The 25,000-nt window shown below is 42.6% G+C and overlaps 1 long non-coding RNA gene across 2 annotated transcripts in view; it reads left to right on the top strand.

Annotated features, from left to right (window-relative positions):
* The window catches only part of LOC115544968 (uncharacterized), a 13,665-nt gene extending 1,056 nt beyond the window's left edge, over positions 1–12,609 (top strand). For both annotated transcript variants that reach the window (XR_003977045.1, XR_003977044.1), the window contains 3 exons: positions 38–236; positions 10,612–10,721; positions 11,059–12,609. This is a non-coding gene — a long non-coding RNA (uncharacterized LOC115544968). The remainder of the gene's footprint in view (positions 1–37; positions 237–10,611; positions 10,722–11,058) is intronic.
* The last annotated feature ends 12,391 nt before the right edge of the window (positions 12,610–25,000 follow it).

Genomic DNA, 25,000 nt, shown 5'->3' with positions numbered 1-25,000 from the left:
TTTATAGAAATTATAATTTTCTTTCTATTGTGGACAGATGCCGTCTTCTCGTATAATCAGAAGAAGCCATGATAAGATACAGCACTATCAGTTCAATCGTACTGCTGGCTTGACCGATGAAAACAGCCTTCTTCTCCCTGACCTGACTCCTGAAGACTCAGGAATCTACGAGTGTCAGATCGGGGCAAAGGTCGGGGGTCAGAACACCGAGTCCAAGGTGGTCTTGGAGGTTCCAGGTAGGCAGTACGTTTTACACACCCCGTGCTCAGGTTAAAATTGGCCCTAGTTTAGTCATTAGTTGATTAGGGCCAAAAGGCACCTTGAAGATTCTTTTAATTTTTTCATGATTTCTAATTAAGCAATTAACACGTTATTTTTGTTACATATAAATAATATACTATTATTGTAGAAAGGAGCCCTTTCCTATAACCATAATGCCTCAAACATCAGGGGATAAAAAGTTTTTTTGTACCTTTACTCGAATGCTGTACTTATCACAATTGTGAGATATTTATTTGATGACAAATATATTTAGAGACTTTTAATTTTATATAAAGAATATATTTATACCATAATCCCAAAAAAAGAAAGCCTATTTAACTTTGTATAAACCTTCATGCAACAAGGACTAAACGTGTTTTCACATCAAAAAAGTGTATGCTGATTAATATAGGCCATACAATTTTAATAATCGTATGTAGGCCTACAATTAAAAAGTAGGATGCATTCTTTAGTTTAATTGTTACTTTTAAACCAATTTATTTTCTCTGAATTTAATTACTTTCATTTTAGGCTTACTAAATTTATTAACCATTTCCAACTGCTGCTTGAGTTTTCGTATTGATATAATCGAGGGTTATTTGCTGTTATTTCCGGTGAGTTGAAACCTATAGTTACAGTTACTAAAATTGTTGAGGGGGAGCAAAACAACTATCAATCAGTCACAATACAAAAACCTTAAAGTGGAAATGAAGCAATGAGAACTGTGACCATTTTTTGGTTGCTTAATTCATTTTTGAGAATACATGGATTTTCATTAAACCTGAAATTCAAGTAGTTTCACTGGAAAATGAAATGTTGATAACGACTTTCGCAACTAGGGCGCGGCCATGTTTTAAAAATGCAGGCGCTACGTCATCAGAATGGTTAGCGCTTTCAAATAAACATGTCAAATCTTGGAAGAACAACAGGGGGGTCATTTTGTATTGCCCCTGGATGTTCAAACAAATATTATCGGGTAAAAGAGAGTGGTAAAATAGTTCATTTCCATGTCATTCCTGTCAAGAAGCCTAAACTGCTCAAAAGATGGTTAGCTGCATTGAAACGCCTCAGCCCCCGAATGGGATGAAGGCAGAGAGTATGTAGCGACCACTTTATAGAGGCTGATTACATTGAAGAGGGAGCTTTTGCTGTCCCACCAATCGGCTGAAGCCAGATGCTGTGCCAACAATTTTTAATTTTAGTGGCTATAGTGCTGGAGACACGGACAGACCTGTCAAATCGGACCCGGGCGCTGCTCTTATGCGCAGAGAAAGAGTGCAGAGACGCGCTTACCAGGCAGAGGAACGAGAGGTAAACTTAGCTTCTAGTACTAGAGCAACAGAGAAATTAGTACACTCACTGTTCGAAGATTGTCTTGTTTGCAGACTCGCTCCATGCTCTTGATCATTTCTAATCCATCGCCAAAATAATCCATTGATTTCGGAAATAATCCATTTGCAAACACCGTCGGTTGCACTATTTTCGCATATTCATGTGCACACCCAAATGGCACGACAATTACATGTATCATGAAATGAACGAACTGTAAGACAGCGTGGTAGCCCAGTTGCTGCACCCGTGTACTACTTTTCATAGCTGTAAACAACATCCTGTGGACGGGCAGAGCCGGGAGATGTCAGTTATTATCACCTCCAGTAGCCGCGTTTACATGGACACATCTGTTCCGCATAGATTTCTATGCGGAACAGAAAATGATCATGTATACGCCTCATTCGGAATACAATTATCTGTTCGCCATAGATTCTATGCCGAATAGAAGAGGTGGTGTTTTAGCATGCATACACTTATTCCGAATAGATTGGGGTTTAACTTAGAGCAGCCGCAGTAGTTCGCAATTGGTCCACTGAGCTCCGTCGGTACTTTTAAGCACACCGAACTTCACCGCTGTCAAGGAAAGTGGATTTATTGCCTGATTCATGTCTTTGTTATCACTCCGTAAAAGTAGTCCGGTAAGCGTGTCCGGTTGCTAAGCGACGGGACATGGGTGTTTATTAATGACGTGTTTGCGTATCGTAGTGTCCGCGTGCGTCCGAGATAACTGTAAATGAGTAGGCTACTACTTGTACTTTTGCAGGCTGAACGTTAAAATACTTCTTAACTTAGAGAGATGGCAGCTGCAGTAGTTCGCAATTGGACCTTCGAGGATTCCTGGTCACTAAATTCCCGTAAGACCACTCTCTCCCACCAGTCTTGGCTGCGGACTCGCATCCAAATTCCTCTTGTTTGCGGCGGCGCTTAGGGTTAATATATAATACGTTGCTGCGCTGTCCTCCTCCTTCTTAATTGAAGCAGCAGGCAGAGAAAAGCTCTCTCCTGCTGTGCTTTCATTAAAATCAAATTTAAAATCCCCGATAGTGATAAGACATCCATTATGTCGCCGCCGGTCCAGAGCTGTGTCAGGTGTGCGCGAGAGACATAACGGACACTTTTGTTACTGCCATGTATACAGTACATTCGGAACACATTTTAGGAACAGATCTATGCCGCATAGAAATCTATGCGGATCAGATGTGCCATGTAAACGCAGCTAGTGAGGCTATGAGCCGCTATGTAAACAACATAGAATGTTACCAACCATTTCCGTGACGTCATCGTATTCTGAAAACAGAGATGGCGGCGCACAGGCTGAAAACATTATAATCTATGCAACTTGTTTGTGCTTTATTCTGAATAATGGTTCATATTTCCGACTTTATTTGTATTTATGGTATATTGAAATATTTAACTTGTGCTATAGACATTTGTTTATTTGATTGCTTCCTTTCCACTTTAATATAACCGCAAGCGGTGGTTAACGGGGTGCGAGCAAAATTAAAATTCAAGATCACACTAATGGAAGATATATAAATCTGACAAATAATTATGAAGGAAAGATGTTGATGAAGATGTTATACTTAATGCAATACTGTGCCTCGGCTTTCAGGTGAGCTGCCAAGCAATGGCCGAATGTCATGTTCAGCTTGTTCATAATGCTATAATCGGGATTCGAGCTCTCAACCTAAGGATCCCCAGTGCAAGGCATTATCCCATTGAGTCACTGATAAACCTGAACTGCAGCCTCATTCACATGATCAACATTTATATTGATAAGCATACAACATCCAGAAACCTCCAAGCTCACATTTCTCAAGTGAATTAAGGGCTTTCTTAAAAGCATATACCAGAAAAATCTTTCAAATTCTGGGGAAATTAAACCTTTGTAGTCAAGAACACTAACGGTAGAAATATAATTATAACAGAAATAATTATGACGGAAAAAAGGTTAACGAAGAAGTTCCCCTAATGCCATACTGTGTCTTGGCAGTCAGATTCTTGGAAACGAATGAGTCAGAATTTTGATTGCCTGATGAATTTCAGGTGCTGTTCAATGTTGTGTTTCGAAAATAAGTGTACTGAAAGGACCCGGAGTGTGGATCGCCGTACACATATCTTAGCTACGAAGCGGAATAGGGCGGAGCCAGGCTGAACCAAAGTCGGCGCATTTTCCACATAGCCTGCATCAGAGCTATAGAGAGAGAGAGTTGCGACACGCTATGATCTCGCCGACAGGGTGGTCACGTGGTTGTCACGTGGTTCATGTAAGCCTCAATAGTTCCAAACACGCCGCGCTGTCAATGTTATTCTATGGGACGACAGCAGAGATTTCAATATTGAATGGTAAATATGAATGAAAAAAACACAAACAAGTATTTGTCTGACTGTTATTGCATTATTGCATATTTGTAAATGTCAGTTTTACATTTAGAGTGGTTGGGGGACAACTGAAAGCAATCTATAAGTATTACTTAGATACGTTTTTAAGTTTGAGGGAAAGCTTCACGTTTGTGTTAGCATACTGGCTTAACCTTAACTTTTACCTTACATCTGTATTGATCAAAGGATTTAAGATGTTTTACCATTATCATTTTAAGATATGAGCCACACAAAGTATCAAATATATTAAAGAATAACAACTCATTACGCTTGGATGAATGAAATATTTTTATTTTTTATTAAACAATTAGTGTGACAAGAACAAGTGAGTGCGATTGTGTGAACAGATTCAACAATGGACACAGCAGGGAACACTATATACTAAGGGCAAACCATTAACATATAACGTTGCAAATATACTATACTTTATGCCATTACAATACTTAATAATAGCCCTGAGAAAATTCAAAATTGGTTTAGACCACATGTATGGCTTCCCCAAGGACCCAAGTGACAGGGGTCAGCAACAGTCAAAAACTATGTAATGTAAGTAATGTTCACATCACTTGATAGCATTTCAAAGGGCATAATAATTCTAAGTGTAGAGAATTATGACTTTTCAATGATATTTGAAGTGCAATGGAAACTGATCTTACAAGCCTACAGGTACACTTTGAAGATGACCAATTCACTGCCACAAAAAGAGAAGGGATGTTGAAGTTGAGGCCCGATGCAGTCCCAACAGTTTTCATTCATCGCCCTAGGCTGAAGAAGAGGAAACCCCCTTCTGTGAGGGTGCCTCCAGAACCAAGTGCAACGGACCACACATATTGCGCCAAATTAAACTTCGGTATGATCCATGCAGCTAACAATATTAAATTCAATTTTATTTGTATAGCCCTTAATCACCATTACAGTCTCAAAGGGCTTAACAGGCCAAATATTCAAAGTTCCCCATGAGATTAATTCATATTTGTACATTCAGTTCAAAAAACAACCAGAGGTCAGGGATTCTCTGAGGATTTGCACACAATGTAGATAATCGACACATTTCTACCCAATCAACAATTGCCGGTAGATCCATTTATACATTTTATTGGTTTCTGATTGTGGCAGATGATTTAATTCACATTACAGAAATGTTTCGCTCTAATAAATTGTCTTACATTGCCTTACATTGGAGATGACGTTGCAAATGCAAAGGCAAAAAACATATAACAGCAACATTACCTTGTAATTGTTACAGAGATTGATGGAGAAATTGAGGTGGATTTCAAGAGCGATGAAAAGGACATGACAGGAGACAGAGAGAGCAATCAAGAGGCCACTTTGCCAGGGGCAGGTGATTCAGGGGCAGGTGATCCAGGGGCAGGTGATCCAGGGGCAGGTGATCCAGGGATGTGTGTGCCGAGGGCCAGTCAGTCAGGGGTCAACAGTGAAGGAATAACTTTGCCAGGGCCAGCTGCTCCAGGGACCAGACTGCCAGGGACTGATGGGGCGACTGTGGAGGACCTAATAAGGCAACTAGAAAAGGACAAATTAATGAGAAGGAGAGCAGAGAGGGCTCTTGTAAAACAAAAAAGAATCAATTTGGCACTAAGAAAGAGAAAATATTCAGTCAACAAGAAGTCAAAACGAAAAAGCCATACAGGTTAAATTCACCGCCCATCATAATCAGCATTGTTGAAGCGACGGCATCTGTAGGGCTTCATGTGCTGAACATCACCCTTTTTAGTTTCCAGGATATAATTAAACAAACACGGTTATTTCTACTAGCTATCGCATCATTAAAGCCGTCCTTAAATCAACCTAAATTATCCTAGTAATCCAACATAAATAAATAACTAAATAAAAGTTAGATTCACTACTGAACTTCGTAATTGTTGGTGTTAGCTCGACTTCGCCTTCACATGGCGAAGTCGAGCTAACACCAGCAGGCAATCGGTCGTCTACCAAGATAAAAAAATATATATAATTACACTGTGCATATTCAAATGCATATCAGTATAGGCAATCATAAAGGTCCTGATAAAATACAGACAGTTGACAATTCAAAAGAGGTAGCTATTTAATCAATATACCCTTGGATATACCCTCACAGGTGGTGAAGTCGAGCTAACAAACTAGCAGGCAATCAGTCGTCTACCAAGATAAATATATATATAATTACGCTGTGAATATTCAAATAAATGTCAGTATATGCATCATAAAGGACCTCTAATACAATAGAGAGTTGACAATTCAAAAGAGGTAGTTATTTAATCAATTTACCCCTGGAGATACCTTCACAGATGGACCGTGGTAAAGTTAGTTTTATATTGGACGTTGGATATTCGACACATTCGAAAAATCTATTTAGCACTGGCTTCGATGGACGAATTTGTGTCAAACCAACTTAGATGTGTTAATACAAGGCCTACCTATGTAAAACAAAGCTTATTTCTTTAAAAAAAAAAACACCATTTGATTTTATAAAATGTAATGTTAAAAAAGGCTATAAATCTATTATGCGGCTTGACCTTTTGACCTGCCCATATCAAAACACATCTGGTGAACTCAGCTAACTGCCCCACACATAACACAAAGCTTATTTTCTCAAAATACCTACCCTTTGATTTTATATATATTTTTTACTCAGAAAAAGCTATAAATCTATTATGCGGCTTGACCTTTTGACCTACCCATATCAAAACACGTGTGATGAACCCATCTAACTGCCCCACACATAACACAAAGCTTATTTTTTCCAAAAACCCACCTTTTGATTTTATACTATTTTTTTAATGTTAAAAAAGGCTATAAATCTATTATGCGGCTTGACCTTTTGACCTACCCATATCAAAACACATCTGGTGTAATCAGCTAACTGCCCCACACATAACACAAAGCTTATTTTTTCCAAAAACCCACCTTTTGATTTTATACTATTTTTTTAATGTTAAAAAAGGCTATAAATCTATTATGCGGCTTGACCTTTTGACCTACCCATATCAAAACACATCTGGTGAACTCAGCTAACTGCCCCACACATAACACAAAGCTTATTTTTTCCAAAAGCCCACCTTTTGATTTTATACTATTTTTTTTAAAGCTTTGTGTTATGTGTGGGGCAGTTAGATGGGTTCATCACACTTGTTTTGATATGGGTAGGTCAAAAGGTCAAGCCGCATAATAGATTTATAGCTTTTTCTGAGTAAAAAATATATATAAAATCAAAGGGTAGGTATTTTGAGAAAATAAGCTTTGTGCTATGTGTGGGGCAGTTAGCTGAGTTCACCAGATGTGTTTTGATATGGGTAGGTCAAAAGGTCAAGCCGCATAATAAATTTATAGCCTTTTTTAACATAAAAAAAATTGTATAAAATCAAAAGGTGGGTTTTTGGAAAAAAATAAGCATTGTGTTATGTGTGGGGCAGTTAGATGGGTTCATCACATGTGTTTTGATATGGGTAGGTCAAAAGGTCAAGTCGCATAATAGATTTATAGCCTTTTTTAACATTAAAAAAATGGTATAAAATCAAAAGGTGGGTTTTTGGAAAAAATAAGCTTTGTGTTATGTGTGGGGCAGTTAGATGGGTTCATCACATGTGTTTTGATATGGGTAGGTCAAAAGGTCAAGCCGCATAATAGATTTATAGCCTTTTTTAACATTAAAAAAATTGTATAAAATCAAAAGGTGGGTTTTTGGAAAAAATAAGCTTTGTGTTATGTGTGGGGCAGTTAGATGGGTTCATCACACGTGTTTTGATATGGGTAGGTCAAAAGGTCAAGCCGCATAATAGATTTATAGCCTTTTTTTAACATTGAAAAATTTGTATAAAATCAAAAGGTGGGTTTATGGAAAAAATAAGCTTTGTGTTATGTGTGGGGCAGTTAGATGAGTTCATCACACTTGTTTTGATATGGGCAGGTCAAAAGGTCAAGCCGCATAATAGATTTATAGCTTTTTCTGAGTAAAAAATATATATAAAATCAAAGGGTAGGTATTTTGAGAAAATAAGCTTTGTGTTATGTGTGGGGCAGTTAGCTGAGTTCACCAGATGTGTTTTGATATGGGTAGGTCAAAAGGTCAAGCCGCATAATAGATTTATAGCCTTTTTTAACATTAAAAAAATTGTATAAAATCAAAAGGTGGGTTTTTGGAAAAAATAAGCTTTGTGTTATGTGTGGGGCAGTTAGATGGGTTCATCACACGTGTTTTGATATGGGTAGGTCAAAAGGTCAAGCCGCATAATAGATTTATAGCCTTTTTTAACATTACAATTTTTTTATAAAATCAAAAGGTGGGTTTTTGGAAAAAATAAGCTTTGTGTTATGTGTGGGGCAGTTAGCTGAGTTCACCAGATGTGTTTTGATATGGGTAGGTCAAAAGGTCAAGCCGCATAATAGATTTATAGCATTTAACATTAAAAAATTATGTAAGATGAAAGGGTGGTTTTTTTTTAGAGAATAATCTTTGTGTTATGTGTAAGGCAGTTAGCTGAGTTCACCCTCTGTGTTTTGAAAAGGGTAAGTAAATAGTAATAGTACATAATCGTTTTAAAGCATTTATCAACATTAAAAATGATATAAAATCAAAAGATGTATTTTGTAAAAAAAATGTTGCTTTACATAGACAGGCCTTGTAATAACACATCTAAGTTGGTTAGACACAAATTCGTACATCAAAGACAGTGCTAAATAGATTTTTCGAATGTGTCGAATATCCAACGTCCAATATAAAACCAACTTTACCACGGTCACAGATGGCGAAGTTGAGCTAACAAACTAGCAGGCAATCGGTCGTCTACCAAGATAAAAAATATATATAATTACGCTGTGCATTTACAAATAAATATCAGTATATGCATCATAAAGGGCCTCTGATACAATATAGAAAGTTGACAATTCAAAAGAGGTAGCTATTTAATCAATTTACCTCAGAAGTTACTCGACGGCCAGCAATGGAAATGAATGATCTCCTACGCCGTAAAATGGTTGTTTGGAACTATTCGAGGCTCCATACCCCGGAAGTAGGCGCTACAACGGAGTCCAATGGAAGTGTCGCCACTCTGTTATGTCTACCACTCTGGCCTGCATTAATAGAGTCATTTTGTAGTATTTATAGCTTTTATAGCTTTTTATAGCAGCTAGGCGTGAAGAATTCAAATCGGGGGAGGAGCCGCAGTGGCAGTCGTGATCGTAATTTCCGGTTAGTGCACCACGGAGTATTCGATTTGGAACAACACTGACATCTGAAAATTAGCGCACTTAGTGAGTGCGGATAGTGTACTTTGTTTAAGTGTACTCATGGAAGTATGGATATCGGAACACGGCACAGATTAATCTGGTGAGGAGAATTAAGCCTCATAATTCTTTACAATAGAGCCACCTGCAGTACCATAAATTTGGGTTTATGGGTAGTGGGTGTTATTACTAGCCTGGTCCTACCAGACCATCGTACTTCATTTCATTTGTACAGAAAGTCTGGAGCTGCTCAATTGAAAAACGTTCACTCACTTGGAGGCGGGTGTCTGTAGAAGTTTTAAAATGATTGGACCTGCCAAGTGCCACTCTGGATCTGCCATAACCAATCGCATAGCGCAGCGGTTCCCAAACTGGGGGTCCCCCGGGGGGGAGCACCGTCAGGGGGGTCGCGGAGAGATGGGCCAGTTTGCATATTAAAAAAAATATATATATATATATATATATATATATATTTTTTTTTTTTTTAATATACCGGTATATACATATATTGCTAAAAGGTGAAAAATATTATATGTTCTGGGATGGGTTGTGGGGGTACTGTTTATCATTGACTGTCATGAATAATTTTTTTTTTGTTTTATAATAAAACTTAAGCCAAAAGGCTATATTTGCATATTTACATGGCTGTCTCTGAAGATTTATATTACATAGTAATAATAACATTATTAAAAATAACAATAATAATAATGGTGATGATTACTACTGCATAATAATAATGATAATAATAATAACAATAATAATAAGAATGATTTTGAACATTATTATTATGCATAGTAACATTAATGCACTAAATTGGGGGGGGGGGGGTGCTGTCGCGCGGGGTGGGGGGTCGTGAAAACAGTTTCAAGTCCAAAAGGGGGTCCCCTGAAAAATTTTGGGAACCACTGGCATAGCGTTTGGTTGTGACGTATGACTTACCATACCTGGAAATTTCAAGAGTTTTCGACTTACGGTATAGGCTGCAGTATGATTTTTACAGAATTTGAGAGAAAAAAAAACAACGTTACAGAAACAATAGGGGACCAAGCAGCTTCGCTGATCGGACCCCTAACTATCTGTGTATATTTATCTGGTCATTTGAATATTCAAAAGGACAGGATTTTCTTCTTTCTCTTTTATTTCACCAATAATTTGTAGTAGACCTACCTCCCTTGGAATGTACACTCCTTCATTGAAGTATATATTCCAACTAAATACAACTTCTGGTTTGTTTTCTATTGCCTTTTTTTTTTAGCTCATAATCAACTAATTTAAATGTAGTAGGAAATAAAAAATGTTTCTAGTAAACAAGAATTGTATGTGAATTGCAACAGTGGTTAGTGTACTTTGCTGCTGGACCTCCATCGTGTTGTGCATATGAGTGACTCAGACTGTGCATATGATCTGCAGTTTGTGTGACTGAGCCGCCCACGCCTGAGCCCCCGGATCTGCCGATACCACAGACAATTTGCTGTTTCCTGGTCATATGCCTTCTCAAACTTCTTCTGCCCATCATTGTGGTAAATTATTATTTTATTTTCTGTAATTATTCTCTTGCAGAGAATCTTGAGGCCTTTGTTAGATGTTGTCTTAATTGCCCATGAGTGAGTAGCCTGGCCTCTGTGGCCTACATTGATGGTACCTCATCACCTTTATGATGATATCTACGGTAGCCTATTTGTTTTAAATGTATAGGTTATTCTTGAGGCACTATACGTGTAGAACCGTAGAAAGCAAGATATCAAACAATATAGCTTTTGCTTTTGGCGTTCCCTGTCACATTGCAGTGCATTAATAATTTCTAAACAAAAAGGTCTGAGCAGATCTTGATGCACGTTATTATTTATTTTCCCACAGGCCCAAGTATTCCATGGCTTGCGGAGAGACGTGAAGAGTGAAAACCCTGTGCCTTTGAGTTAATTTAAGTTGCAATAGTTGTATTCCTCTGTGTACCATAACAGCTGTATATGTGTGCGTCCCACCCTTTTAGGCTATATTATCCAACCTATGTTTTTTTTAAAGAATCATTTTCTGCGCTTGCTATTGAATGATTGAATCCTCTTTCTGTCATCCTAAAGATACCTTGTAATGAGACAGCCCATAGTATGGGCATATAACCAATGGCGGTTCTACATGGGGGCCTACGGGGGCCTGTGCCCCTGTAGACATGTCCCTGGCCCCCCCTGTGCCCCCCCCCGTGCTGACCAAATGCAACAATTATGATTTTACTGATTTTATGGAAGTAATGCGACGCAACGTTCTACACGGATTAATCAGAGCGGCGCACCCAAACACCGAGGTGCTGGTCTTCGGTGAATGAGATCTCAGCAACTGCACTTGGAGAAAGGAGCCACGAGTTCTCCTTTTGCAAGAGTCGAAGGCAAGCAAAACAATTTCATTTCGTAAGTGACTTGTTGTTCTTGCACATAACAGTGTTACTGTAGTTCCTCACACTTATAATGAAATTAAGTTTGTAAATGTCTGGTCTCGAAATATTTAGAAACTTAATAAAATCTAAGCAAACTCATCGAAGCAGAAGCGAGTCTCCAAAAGTCAGTATCCTTGCTAGGTCTAGGCCACACAATGTTGTTATGTTAACCACGTATTTTCATCCGTTTCGGTTGTTACATTGGGATAACAAATATATTTGAGTAAAGAGTAGTAGGCTATCTGCCTGTGTTAAGTAGCTAGGGATGGTGATGGAACGAAATGTAATGCATGCCCTACGTTTCTTTTTCTTTTTTTCTTTCTTTTTATAGCAGCTATCATGAAATGAGTCTCCGTCTCCGTTTCGCGTCGTTGTCCGGTTCGCCCTGCATGTCTGGGCTTATTTTCCCGATAATGACCGGCGTTCTATTATCCCTTACTTGACGTCAATATTACTCTGTATGTGGAAGGAAAAATAGCTTTATTTGTAATTACAATAATACGCTGCTGTATTTTCAGAGACCCCCACATATTTGAGTTTGCCGCTTCCATGGGAGCCAGACCTCTCTCTATGGGAGCTCAGCTCCCACTGGCCCCCACCTAACTCGAACCCTGGTTATGCAACGAAATGTAATGCACGTTTTTTTTTTTTTTCTTTCTTTTTCTAGCAGCTATCATGAAATGAGGAAAACAGTAAAACAGGCAATCTTTTTAAAAGGGAAGAACACCGTTTCTCCACACTGAAACTTTTACAATAAATAGGAAAGGGCCAATTGTTTTGCACTTCGTTGTACCCTGGATTATTTATTCTCATTGACACACTATTTACCGTCTTATTTTTTAATTTTTTATGGCCCTACCTCTCTTTAACGCTTGTATAAAACAAATCTTTACATGATTTTGATGATTTAGGGCATAATCAATTTAAGATAGATTGACAGAAAAATACAGACTTGTGAAGTAATAAACTCTTGTACAAATTAAATGTTTGATGATTTTAAAGTAAAACACAGTTTATAATCTTTAAATATAATTTTTTGCCATTTTATTTATGCCCCTCTTTTTAAACAATGGCCCCTCCTTGGCCCCCCTAGTAAAATGTGTCTACCGCCGCTGCATATGACGTTAGATGATGGATTTGCTGTATTTTGTTCCACAGTTCAAGTGGAATATTAATGGGCAGGACACCATCTACTGGCAGGGCCTTAAGTTGCAGGTCCTAACCCTAACCGTTTCTCCAATAAAGTATTTTTTCAAAGTACATCAACACAATAACTTATACCACAACATGGCCCACATGATCATGATTGTTCAATGACCCGCACGTTCCAAGGGTGTTTACGTTATTATATTATTTAAAAAAAACAACACGAAATGCACTGATAATAATCTATATTTATTTAAGCCGATTAAGTTGATAAGACAACATAGATAGAAGTAACTAATCATAGTTGGTAACTGTTTTCAATCAACGTCTCCCCCGTCAGCTGCCTTAATACAATGATGAGTTGACGATACTTTACTTATATAATGGAATATGTTAGCAATCATGAAAATGTTTCACGATAGTGGCTTCATCGAGATTACGAAGAACACACACACACACACACACACACAGACACACACACACACACACACACACACACACACACACACACACACACACACACACACACACACACACACACACACACACACGGCTCCAGGATGTTAGCAGGGGAACCATAACACACGTTGCTGTTGGACTGACTGGGAGAACAACAAAGCATGGCACAACAGCAAACTAAGTACATCAGTGTATTTATTTGGCGAATGTTCCGCCAAGGGGAATAGGGAACTATAAGTGGAGCCAAATCAAAGAAAACAAGATAAAGTGACAACTACGAGTGAACACACACAACCTAACTAATACATACAGAGGGTGGCCCCGCTTCTAACCTGATGTGATAACAGAGGAAAACTACGTGATGGTAGTGTACACCCAAGGGTATCTTACCTATTCACCTAAACCCCTAGTCAAGAACACCATGCCAAGCAAATTTCTGCAGTACAGTCCAGATGCCAGAATCTATCATCCCTCACTCTCCAATCGGAGGTTTTCTCATCTTACAAGAACACGACAACCTTTAAGGCCTTGATTGGGATTGCCCCTTGTAGTGCTGTGACTTTTGTGTCAAGTCTCTTCTCCATCTCTGACCGAGAGCTGATTGAATGAAGTGGACGGCTGGATTTACTGGAGCCAGGAGATGGCTGCATGGCAGACAAGGGTTTCACCATTGAGGAGCTCCCAGCTGACCGTGGGGACACGCTGATTATACCACCCTTCAAGATGACAGGTAGGCATGAAAGGAATCAACATTTCAAATTAAAACTGTGACCCAAATGTGACCATTAAGATATTCAGAGAAATGTTTAAAGAGCCCATGCCATTAAAATCACATTTTTCCTGTTGTTTGTTAAATAACATAGGTCTGAATAAGTTTGTGAGCTGTGGTAAGTTTGAAATCTATGCAGTGTGTCTGCTGAATGCAATAGGCAATGAAAGGAAAAAGGCCGAAGAAATGAGCCAATCTGGATAAGGTGACACTGTGACGTAGCGTTGTCAAACTATTATTCATGGCCCTGCCCACTTGGTTGGTTCGTAACCACCCACAAGAATTCTGAAGGAGTCGTGATTGAGCTAGTGCTAAATGCTAATACGTGTATGGTAGTTGCTTAGTTCGTAGTAACAGGCTAGTTACAGAATTTTGAATGCAATGGCAGAACGACATCGAAGTACATGAACTGCGACATGCTGCCTGCCCCCGGCTGCCGCGGCGCGAGGCACCACCGCCGCGAAGCACCACCGCCCGGCAGCGGGCAGCCGGGCGGTGGTGCCTTGCGCCGGCAGCAGGCAGCAGGCAGCGCGCGGTTCTGTCTACTACAGATTGATGTGGAAGTGGAAGAACCAGAGACGTCGGAGAACCCGACGAAGTCCTTTGTGATTCATTATATCGTCTGGACGTGCACACAGCTTTTGGCCGTGATAATATGTATTATTTGATATAGATATCTATGTATTATATGATATTATTTAGATATAGAGCTCCAGGACTGTAACGCAAGTGTTGTACACTTCCTTGTTATTTGGATAACCGTTCTGCTGTTGGTGTGATGGCGCATAACACGTCGGACTCTCGTCTCTGGTATTTCTACAACAAGACTCGTAGTGGGGGTTATCTCAGCCATGGTTGAGAATGAATTGGGGGAAAGGAACATTGGCTTTGACTCCCTGAAGTAGGCATGAACCACAACATGGAGGAGAAAGGGATTGTTGACCGCGGTCGTCTCCCGCCGGAGCCTCGCTGCCGATGGACCACCGCTTCAGGAGGCGGGGATTAGCGCTGACCGCTGCCGAGGCGGCGGGAAGCAGGGCTCAAGCGGGATACATTCGCGGCCAACAATCCCCTTCTCCTCCATGTCGTGGTTCATGTACTTCAGGGAGTCAAAGCCAAAGTTCCTTTCCCCCAATTCATTCTCAACCATGGCTGAGATAACCCCCACTACGAGTCTCGTTGTAGAAATACCAGAGACGAGAGTCCGACGTGTTGTTTAGATCCTAATAACAACTCCAGCAGCGTTACAGTCCTGGGGCTCTACATCTAAATAATATCATAGATATCTATATCAAATAATACATATTATCACGGCCAAAACCTGTGTGCAGACGATATAATGAATCGCAAAGGACTTCGTCGGGTTCTCCGACGTCTCTGGTTCTTCCACTTCCACATCAATCTGAAGAAGACGCGGTCGTTTGATCGTCTGGAGGCTCACACAGCTTTTGGCCGTGATAATATATATTATGATATAGATATCTATGTATAAAATGGGTTTCTAAGAGCCATTGCGATACATCCACCGTAAACAGAGCGCATGGTACCGTGGCTACAAGCTGCTCAGGGCCAGGTGATAATATATATTATAGATTATATGATATAGATATCTATGTATAATATGGGTTTATAAGAGCCATTGCGATACATCCACCGTAAACAGAGCGCATGCAGGGCCAGGTGATAATATACATCATATATTATATTATATTATATAGATATCTATGTATAATATGGGTTTCTACGAGCCATTGCGATACATCCACCGTCAACAGAGCGGCGAGCGCATGGTACTGTGGCTACAAACTGCTCAGGGCCACACCCCCACCCCCCTCCTTGACCTGCCTTGACACGCCCACCGTAACCAGAGCGCATTGTACTGTGGCTACAAGCTGCTCAGGGCCACACCCCCACCCCCCTCCTTGACCTGCCTTGACACGCCCACCGAAACAGCGCGTTTGGGGGAAGCTCAATGTGCGACTGGTTTGGAGTGGCTGTAACTCTGCACCACGGCTGAATTTCGGGGACGTCTTTGAATACTGTGTTTGTAGCCCACTAATACCTATATTAAAGCATCCATAAATAGCATGGCATGGGATCTTTAAGATGTACTGAGTAATAATAATACTAATAGAACGCACTGTCCCTCACCTTGTCTGGGACAGTCAACTCGCTGTGGACCGTCTGCTGTGTGATAACGAACTTCTAGGGACCACTTGATTTAAAAGGCTACATCCCTGTAGAATAGTGTTTCTACTCAAACATGTACCTATAAATATTAAAACGAGAGACAGATCATTTGGAGTGGTCCCTTCCGGAGCTGTAATTCTGGATACTGGAAACATTGTACTGTATATTTTGAATGATATGTATATAATTGAATGAGAAGTCTCATCTATACTCAATTTTAAAGTCCAGTCGGTCCATCCTGAAAGTATTCAAAATAATGTTATTATGTAATGTAGTAAATGATGTAGCCTACTCAAAAAAAGGGAATGAATTAAATCCTTTTATTCCATCAGTTCCTTTATTCATTCAGTTCATTTCACTTTCTGCTGAAGATACACATTAATATATGTACCAAAGAAGTACAAGTCTACCTTATTTTTCATCTCTTTTATCATTTCATCATCCCTCCAGACTCTTTCGACTGTGAAGTCTCCCTCAGTGTCTGTTATAAAATCGCACCAACTCAATCCAGTTACTGCTAATTGACCTTGAACCTGCCAGTGGTATTTATGATTACTTTTCAGTTTTTCCTGACCATTCACCATTTTAACATGTCCTGCCTCAGAAATGCTAGAGATGTCTGGGCATTTCAGCAAGCCTAAAACACGGTGTTACGGCTCCAGGATGTTAGCTTGCTACGTCTAGGGGGGGAGTAGGGGAACCATAACACATGTTACTGTTAGGCTGACTGGGAGAACAACAAAACAGGGCACAACAGCGAACTGGGTACATAAGTGTGTTTATTTAGCTAGCGTTTCGCCAAGGGGAATAGGGAACTATAAGCGGAGCCAAATCAAAGAAAACAAGATAAAGTGACAACTAACTAGTGCACACATACAACCTAGCTAATACATACAGAGGGTGGCCCCGCTCCTAACCTGATGTGATAACAGAGTAAATCTACGTGATGGCAGTGTAAACCCAAGGGTGTCTTACCTATTCACCTAAACCCCTATAGCATCTCACAAACAAAAGGCAACAGCCCCACACAGCCCACACACAGGCAGACAAAGGCCTCCTTCCATGGAGACAAACAGGTGCAAGTTATCAAGGCCTGATGACACTGATTGGCCAACAGACAGCTCCCAGATTGGACAGGGGGTTGGACGATGGTGGAGGAACAGCCAATGGTGTGAGACCTACAGAGAATGAGAGGGGAGACACAGGAAAACAACCACACACGTAACACACGGAACGGCACTTGGGTCAGATACTCTTGCATCGGGGCTAGCCCCGAGGTGAGGAGCATCGGGATGGATAACAAATCCACAGCGCGAAACATTTACATTGAAATGTTTTGAATATTGTTCCAGCAAGTAAGTCTGTGAACGTCAGAAAACGTGAGTTTGGGTACATTTACCAGGGATGTCGTGAAGGTGAACTGCCGGTCCACCATCGGTTCGCCAGAATGATGAGTGATGCACCGGATGTGACAGTGCATAAAGATCACCGAATGCGGAAGTACTAAGGCCCCGTTTACACGAGGACGCTTGCGGGTAAAAACGACAAAATATTTTATCGGAAGTGCCTTTCGTTTAGACGGTGACAGCGTTTTTGGGGCATGAAAACACAGAAATCTGAAACCACCCTCCAGAGTGGAAAAGTTGAATACGCTCCGCCGTAGCGTTTCCGTCTACACTGCCAAGACGCAAAACACTGCTCATATCTGCTCACGTCGCGTACGCGTTTACGTCACATACATGTGCCAGTACAAGGAAATAAACAAACATGTCAGATTATTTCCATGCGTCGGACCTTCAAGCTGCTCTGGCAGCTCTAACAAGCGTACAGGAGTATTTCCACGAAATGTACAGGATATGTACAGATAGTATTACTCAACAGAGAAGGATCTTTTGGTTTTTGCGGCACGGATAAGAGAAGAAGGAAGATTCTACACATGCGCTCAAACATGGCGGTGTTGTCTGATAGTGTATCACAGCACCACCTAGCCGCCTGGCATGCACACCCAATTGAATTCCACACACTTTTGCGTCACCGTATGCACGCCGATTTCCTCCCGAAAACCCTCGTCTAAACGCGGAATAAAAAGTGAAGACGCAATGCCACTTTTGCGTCTTCTGTTCAGACCGTCATCGTGTAAACGTAGCCTAAAGGCCTGATTCCACCGGACGCGTTACGGCAACTGGCACCCCCACCCATAAGAGCAAACGTCACACACGAGAAAGGGCATCCGCAGACACATTCTCGGAGCCCTTCTTGTGACGAATCACCAGGTTGTACCCCTGCACAATCAGCGCCCACCACATGAGGTGCTGGTTCTGATTATACATCCGGTGGAGAAATAGCAGTGGATTGTGATCCGTGTAGACCACAATAGGCCTAGAACTCGATCCCGAACTCGACGGCACTGTTCTCAGGCTGTGGAGGGGGCACAGGGGTAGAACCAGTAACCTCAACCTCATTGTGTCCCCTACTGGGACAAGAAAGGAGTCAGATAGGCCAACCACATCACTCAATGGTCAGGACTGCGCCCGTGTAACAGCACCCACTGGAAAAATCCCAGGGAATCTCTCGGCTAACTCATCCTCAGCCTTTGCTTCGGGACAGTCCAATACCTCTAACATATGCAGCTATCTGCCTCCAGCAATATCATTGCCCATGATAAACTGAACGCCTTTTACTGGCAGGTTATGCCGTAGCCCGACTTTAAAAATTCCACTGACCAAATCACATTTTAAATGTACCAGGTGCAAGGAGACTGGCACAAACCCCATCTCTATGCTCTGAACCAAAACACTGGAACCACAGAATGAATCACCTGACAATGGCACTACATCAGAGAGGATAAACGAGTGGGCCGCCCCAGTGTCTCGGAGAATCTGAACCTTTTGCTGGTCCTTTGGATCACCGGTCAGTGACACAAGACCACTCAAAATGAATGTAGCTGGGGTCAGAAAGGTCAGAAACGCACACATTCGGCATAACTGCCACAGAGCGAGAAACTGTACTTATCAAATCAACCCCCTTTGGTTGCGGTGGATGATTACTCATACGAAGCTGACAGTCAGCAATGAATTGGCCAAGTTTATGACAATAAAAACATTTCCGTACCTCCCTAGAGCGTAAAGGAAGCGAAACTGACTTGCGAAACTGAGTGGTGGGAGAGGTAGAGATCACATGAGCGGGCTTGTGGGTCAGTACAAACTCGTCCGCTAATACAGCTGCCTGGCACAGTGACATCACTTTTTGCTCATTCAAGTATGTTACTATTCGTTCGGATATACTATTCTTAAATTCCTCCAGCAGGACTAATTCTCGAAGAGAGGAAAAATCTGTAGTTTTAGCGGCGGTGCACCACCGATCAAACAAGGTGGCCTTCTCTCGAGCAAACTCCATGAAAGTACGATCAGGAGACTTTTTGCAACTCCTAAACTTTTGTCTATATGCATCAGGCAGTAACTCATACGCACGAAGAACAGTGGTTTTAACAATTTCGTAATCTAGACTGTCCTCCAAATGGACACCAACACCTCTTGAGCTTTACCAGATAGTTTACACTGAAGCAAGAGGGGGCACACCTCTTTAGGCCACTGCATAAAAACTGCGATGCGTTCAAACACACCCAAATAAGAATCGATTTCCGATTCCCGTAACTGCGGAACCAAAGCCATTTCTTTAGTCACATCCAATGTGCCAAATGAGCTAGCTAGTGGAGAAGAGAGGGTGGTTTGGGGTGAATGTGCCGCACTTGCAGCCTCCGATTCCAACCTCTGTAGTTTCACCTCCTTCTCTGCCTCAATCTGTCGAATCTCCAGCTGGTGCTCACGCTCAGCTTGCCTCTCTCCTGCGCCTCCATACGCAAGCGGGCCAACCTTACTTTCAGACGGGCGTCTTTCATGCCTACCTGACATTGAATAAGTAGGCGACAACGGATTAAAACGCGGTAAGGTAGCGGGTGCCCTAGCCTCTGCCCCAGCCTGCATGTCCGCACTGGCATCACTACAAGGAGAAGCCACTGTCACACCAAGCATTTCCTTGCCCACCAGCATATCCACGACACACTCCTTAAGTCTCGCTTTGATCAGGGCCCACTGAACTGGAAACTCAAAATGAGCCACTATGGCATATAAATTAGCCGGCCGTCAATCCGATCCATAGACGGATCAGCCAAAAAGACACCCAAATCAAAAGCCTCCATAACGAGCCCTACAAAAACAACTACTGCCTATCCTATACACACAAACCAGCCACACTATACCTACCTAGGGTACCTAGGGTTTGTTTTAGGTTAGAACACCTAGGCCAAGACATCAAGTGTCTCCACCGCCATTTTCCCGTTGGTAGCCGCTATAGCTGACTTTTGCTGCTAGCCCACTCCACCAGAGAATTACTGTTTGCCCCAGTGTATCCAGGAGTAGGGGGAGTGTCAGGGATGGTTTGTAGGAAGCGGTCAAGTTCTGCCTTGAACTGGATCAGGGTTGGGATTGACTTAACATTTTTGGGTACGGCGTTATACAGAGCAGAGGCTGTTGATGAGAACGAGTGGAATCTCATTGTGTTGATGCTGCTATACTTGGAGCTTCCAAGCGGCCGTACACAGGTTACTCTCCGAGTGTTTGAACAACAGGTTGACGCTGTTGGGGATGGCACTGTGGAAGATTTTCCAGACAAGGATGACCATGCATCTTTCACGGCGGCGTTGTAGCGAGTAGAGTTTAAGACGCTTGAGGCGGTCCCAGTAGCTGAGATTCGAGCAACCCTCTATCTTTGCAGTGAAAGAGCGCTGGATCAACTCAATCAAGATAACGTCGCACTGCAGATGTGGTGACCAGAGAGCACAGCAATACTCTACGATGGAGCGAACATAGGTATTGAAGAGCAGTAGCATCGTGCTTTTGTCCCTGATTGAGAACGTCCTCAGAACCCAGCCGGCTTTTCGTGCAGCTTCGGCTGTTTTCTTGGTGATGTGTTTCCGCCAACGGAGATCTTTGTCAATGAAGACTCCGAGATCTTTGACGACATCGTCTGAGTTGATTACCAGTCCTGTTGATAGCTTGTACGGCTTCTGTAGTTCTTGATTCTTCCCGTGCTGTAGGAGCTGGAACTTGGACTCATTTAGCTCCATGTTGTTGATAGTTGCCCATCGTACAACTGCGTGCAAATCCTCCTGGAGCAGCTTGCCATTGTAGGGGAGCCGATGCTGTGCTTAACGACAGAGAACAGATCGTTTATATACAAGATAAAGAGGAGTGGGCCCAGCACTCAGCACTCTGATGACGTTAGATCTCACACCATCAATCACCACATGCTGAGTTCTACCGCTGAGAAAGTTTGAGAGCCAACGATGCACTTTACCCTGGATTCCATAAAGGTTGAGTTTCTTCAGCAAGATAGCATGATCAACCTTGTCGAAGGCTTTGCTGAAATCCAGATATAGGATGTCCGCGTTCACGTCGGCATTCAGATCATTCAATATGTCTTCCACGTGGTTGAGCAATTGAGTCAAGCAGCTTCTTCCAGTCCGGAAGCCATTCTGGTCGTCGTTGATGATATTTTGGGCCTCGAGGTAGTCGTCAAGTTTAGCTCGGAAGACTCGCTCGAACATCTTGATAAGATGAGAAGTCAGAGAGACCGGTCGGTAATTGGCAGCAATCGATCTATTTCCCTTCTTGAATAGTGGGATTACACTCTGGCTCTTGAACTTAGCGGCTATGTCGCCGGAGTCCAGGGATGCTCTCCAGAGCTGTGTGACCACTGGCGCAAGGACAAGTCCACATTCCTTTAGGATGATGGCAGGGAACTTATCCGGACCAACAGCCGAGTATCGGTCTATTGCTTTGATTGCACCCAGGACGTCTTGTTCGTCGAAAACAAGATCAGTTATTGACTGTGACTGTGCAACAAGCTTCGATACACGTACCTCAGTAAGGTTAGCTTTGTCAGGGTTGCTGAATGCCCTGGCGTATTGCTCTTTTAGGATGCTGCCCATCCTGACAGGGTCGGACTGGAGCTGGTTGTCGCTATCCAGTAGAGGTCCAACCGACGAGACTGGTGTTTTGAATTTTTTTGCAAAAGAGTAGAAAGCTTTAGGGTTAGTTTTGATCTTTCTCAGTGCAATGAGCTCGTCTTTGTGGCGCTGCTGCTTGATGTCTTTTTTCATAAGCAGCTCAATGGCAGCCCGCTCGTCATTGAGCTTGCAGAGTTTGGTACCTCGTGTTGCGAGGAGGAGAAGGGCCCTTGGACTTGTACTTGATGCAGTTAATCCTGGTGTTGAGTCGCTTCTTTTTCCGGAGTAGAGCTCTTCTTGATTTCGGGATCTTTGATGATACAGAGACTTGGCGATTGTGGCTGTGTGAGGGGGCGTGCTTCTTACACACATCCACGATGATGCTTTCAAACAGGTCCCAAGCATCTTCTTGATGTGTCGATGGGTTGATGACTGTAGACCAATCCGCAGATAATAGATCCCTATTGATTGCTTCCCAGTCAGCAGAGTTGAAGTTTATGTCATCGAGTTCTGATGAAGGGGTGAACTGGGGTGTTGCCACTTGATTCAGAGGATGAAGAAGGGTGCAGCACACGATATCGTGATCCGATTTCTCTGTCTTGGAGACCGATACACTGTGGATCAGATCCGTGTTGTTGGAAAGGATAAGGTCGAGGATATTCAGGTCATTCCGGGTAGGTTCATTAACTATCTGCTCCAGAAAGTTTGAGGGCATGAACTCCAGGAGAGCTAGCTCCGAGCTCCTGTCAGAAGATGTAATGTTGGTCCCGGGCTTTTTTAGATCTTGTAGACCAGTCAATGAACGGTAGGTTAAAGTCACCGGTGATATGTAGCTCGGGCGTACCTACTACGGTGTCGATAAATTCTTGAATGATGCACAGACATTCGTCAAACTTATCGAAGGGTGCCGATGGTGGGCGATATACTCCGGCAAGGATGAAGTTGCTGTCTGCATTATAGACAGCAACTTCACAGAAAGAGTTGGAGAACACTTTAACCGGTAAATGGCTACTCCACCTTAGGCACGCTTGTCACGGTCTGCCCGCAGGGCAATGTATCCTGGGATACAGGTCTCGGCTTCGAGGTGATGGGGCTTCAGATGGGTCTCCGTGAGGATGAAGAAGGGAGTGTGCAGTGGGCTGGAATTTATTTCCTCTTGGATAGATTTGATCTTCCATCGCTGGTTTTTGATCCCCGGGTCCATTCCCTGAACATTCAGTAGGAAACTGGATGTTATGGGAAGAGGGAGAGCTCCTCCTACATTCCCTTGGGAGCTTGATATTGCCGGAACTGCGGTGGGATCTGTAGAGGATAGCCTGTGAACGATTGGGTCGGTTGGCTGTGGGTGGGATGATGGACCTCGGGTAGACGGTAGAACTGCACTGGAGGAGGGGGATACATCTGTCGGTTTGGTTCGACTTGCAGCTGTTGCTGGACCATCATCGATTGAAGGGAAGATTGGATCAGCGCAGACAGATTCTTTGTCACCTCCTTGGTCAAGTCTGCTTTCATCTGAGCAGGGTGCTTCAGAAAATCCTCATTGTTCATTGGTTTCGAGGACGGGGGGTTGTTGATAGCTGGCGTCCTGTTTGGAGGCAAGGTTTCGTTACTGCTACGCTTGGATTGTCGAGCAGGTGATGATGTAGCCTTCTTTTTAGGAGGATTTGTATTTTTGTCAGTGGGCTGGGTCTTTTTGGGTGCTTTCACATCTTGAAGGCGCTTTACACCGCGGATGTGGATGAGCTTACAGTTCTTGTTGAAGCACATCATTGTAACGAGGCCATTCTGACAAAGTGTCGGGTGGAAGAAACGGCAGTTATCTCCACTCTTACAACCCCTGCTGCCATCGGGGCCATTTCTCATGTATCTTTTACACCAGGTGGGGTGGTAGTGCTCGCATGCGCCACCGGTGAGACCTGTGATACCGTGAGGGCACTCTTGCTTGAGAAGACTCTGACAAACCATCTTGGACCGGTTGTATTCACTGTCTTTGTGGGGCTTCTTCTCTTTGGTAATATTTTCAGAGATGCGGGCAGAGTGCTGATGTTTTTGAGCTGGGGGGTTGATTCCCTCCGGCTTGGTTTCCGGCTTGGTTTCCGGCTTGGTTTCCACCGGTTTGGCTTCCGGTGCGGTTTCCTCCCGCATGGCATCCGGGGTGGTGTCCTCTGGGATTGTTTCCGGGCTGGTTTCTCTTGCTGGTTCCTGGTGGTCTGGAGGCGGAGGATTTTTACCCGTGAGGATTTTTACCCGTGTAGATAAACTACACCAGCTTCTTCATCCAGCTGGGCATCTGTGTAGCATTCTTGATGACCAGGTCTGCGGCACATGTAGCATGTTACCTCGCTGGAGGAAGAGTTAGCAGCGCTGTAGGGACAGTAGTCTTCTTTGCACTTGTTGCATGGGATGGGATGCGCACACCTGCACCGAACAGCTCACAGCCAGCCCGACGTGGAGTCCTACAATGAGGATCCTGGAGGAGCCCCCAAATATGTGTTACGGCTCCAGGATGTTAGCTTGCTACGTCTTGGGGGGGGGGGGGGGGGGGGGGGTGGAGTAGGGGAAACATAACACACGTTGCTGTTGGACTGACTGGGAGAACAATAAAGCATGGCACAACAGCAAACTAAGTACATATGTGTATTTATTTGGCGAGTGTTCCGCCAAGGGGAATAGGGAACTATAAGCGGAGCCAAATCAAAGAAAACAAGATAAAGTGACAACTAACTAGTGCACACATACAACCTAGCTAATGCATACAGAGGGTGGCCCCACTTCTAACCTGATGTGATAACAGAGTAAA

Source organism: Gadus morhua, chromosome 1 (assembly GCF_902167405.1).
Source record: "Gadus morhua chromosome 1, gadMor3.0, whole genome shotgun sequence".
NCBI classification, from domain to species: Eukaryota; Metazoa; Chordata; class Actinopteri; order Gadiformes; family Gadidae; genus Gadus; species Gadus morhua.
Note: the sequence above shows the minus strand (reverse complement) of the source record. Positions and strands in the feature narration are given on the sequence as shown.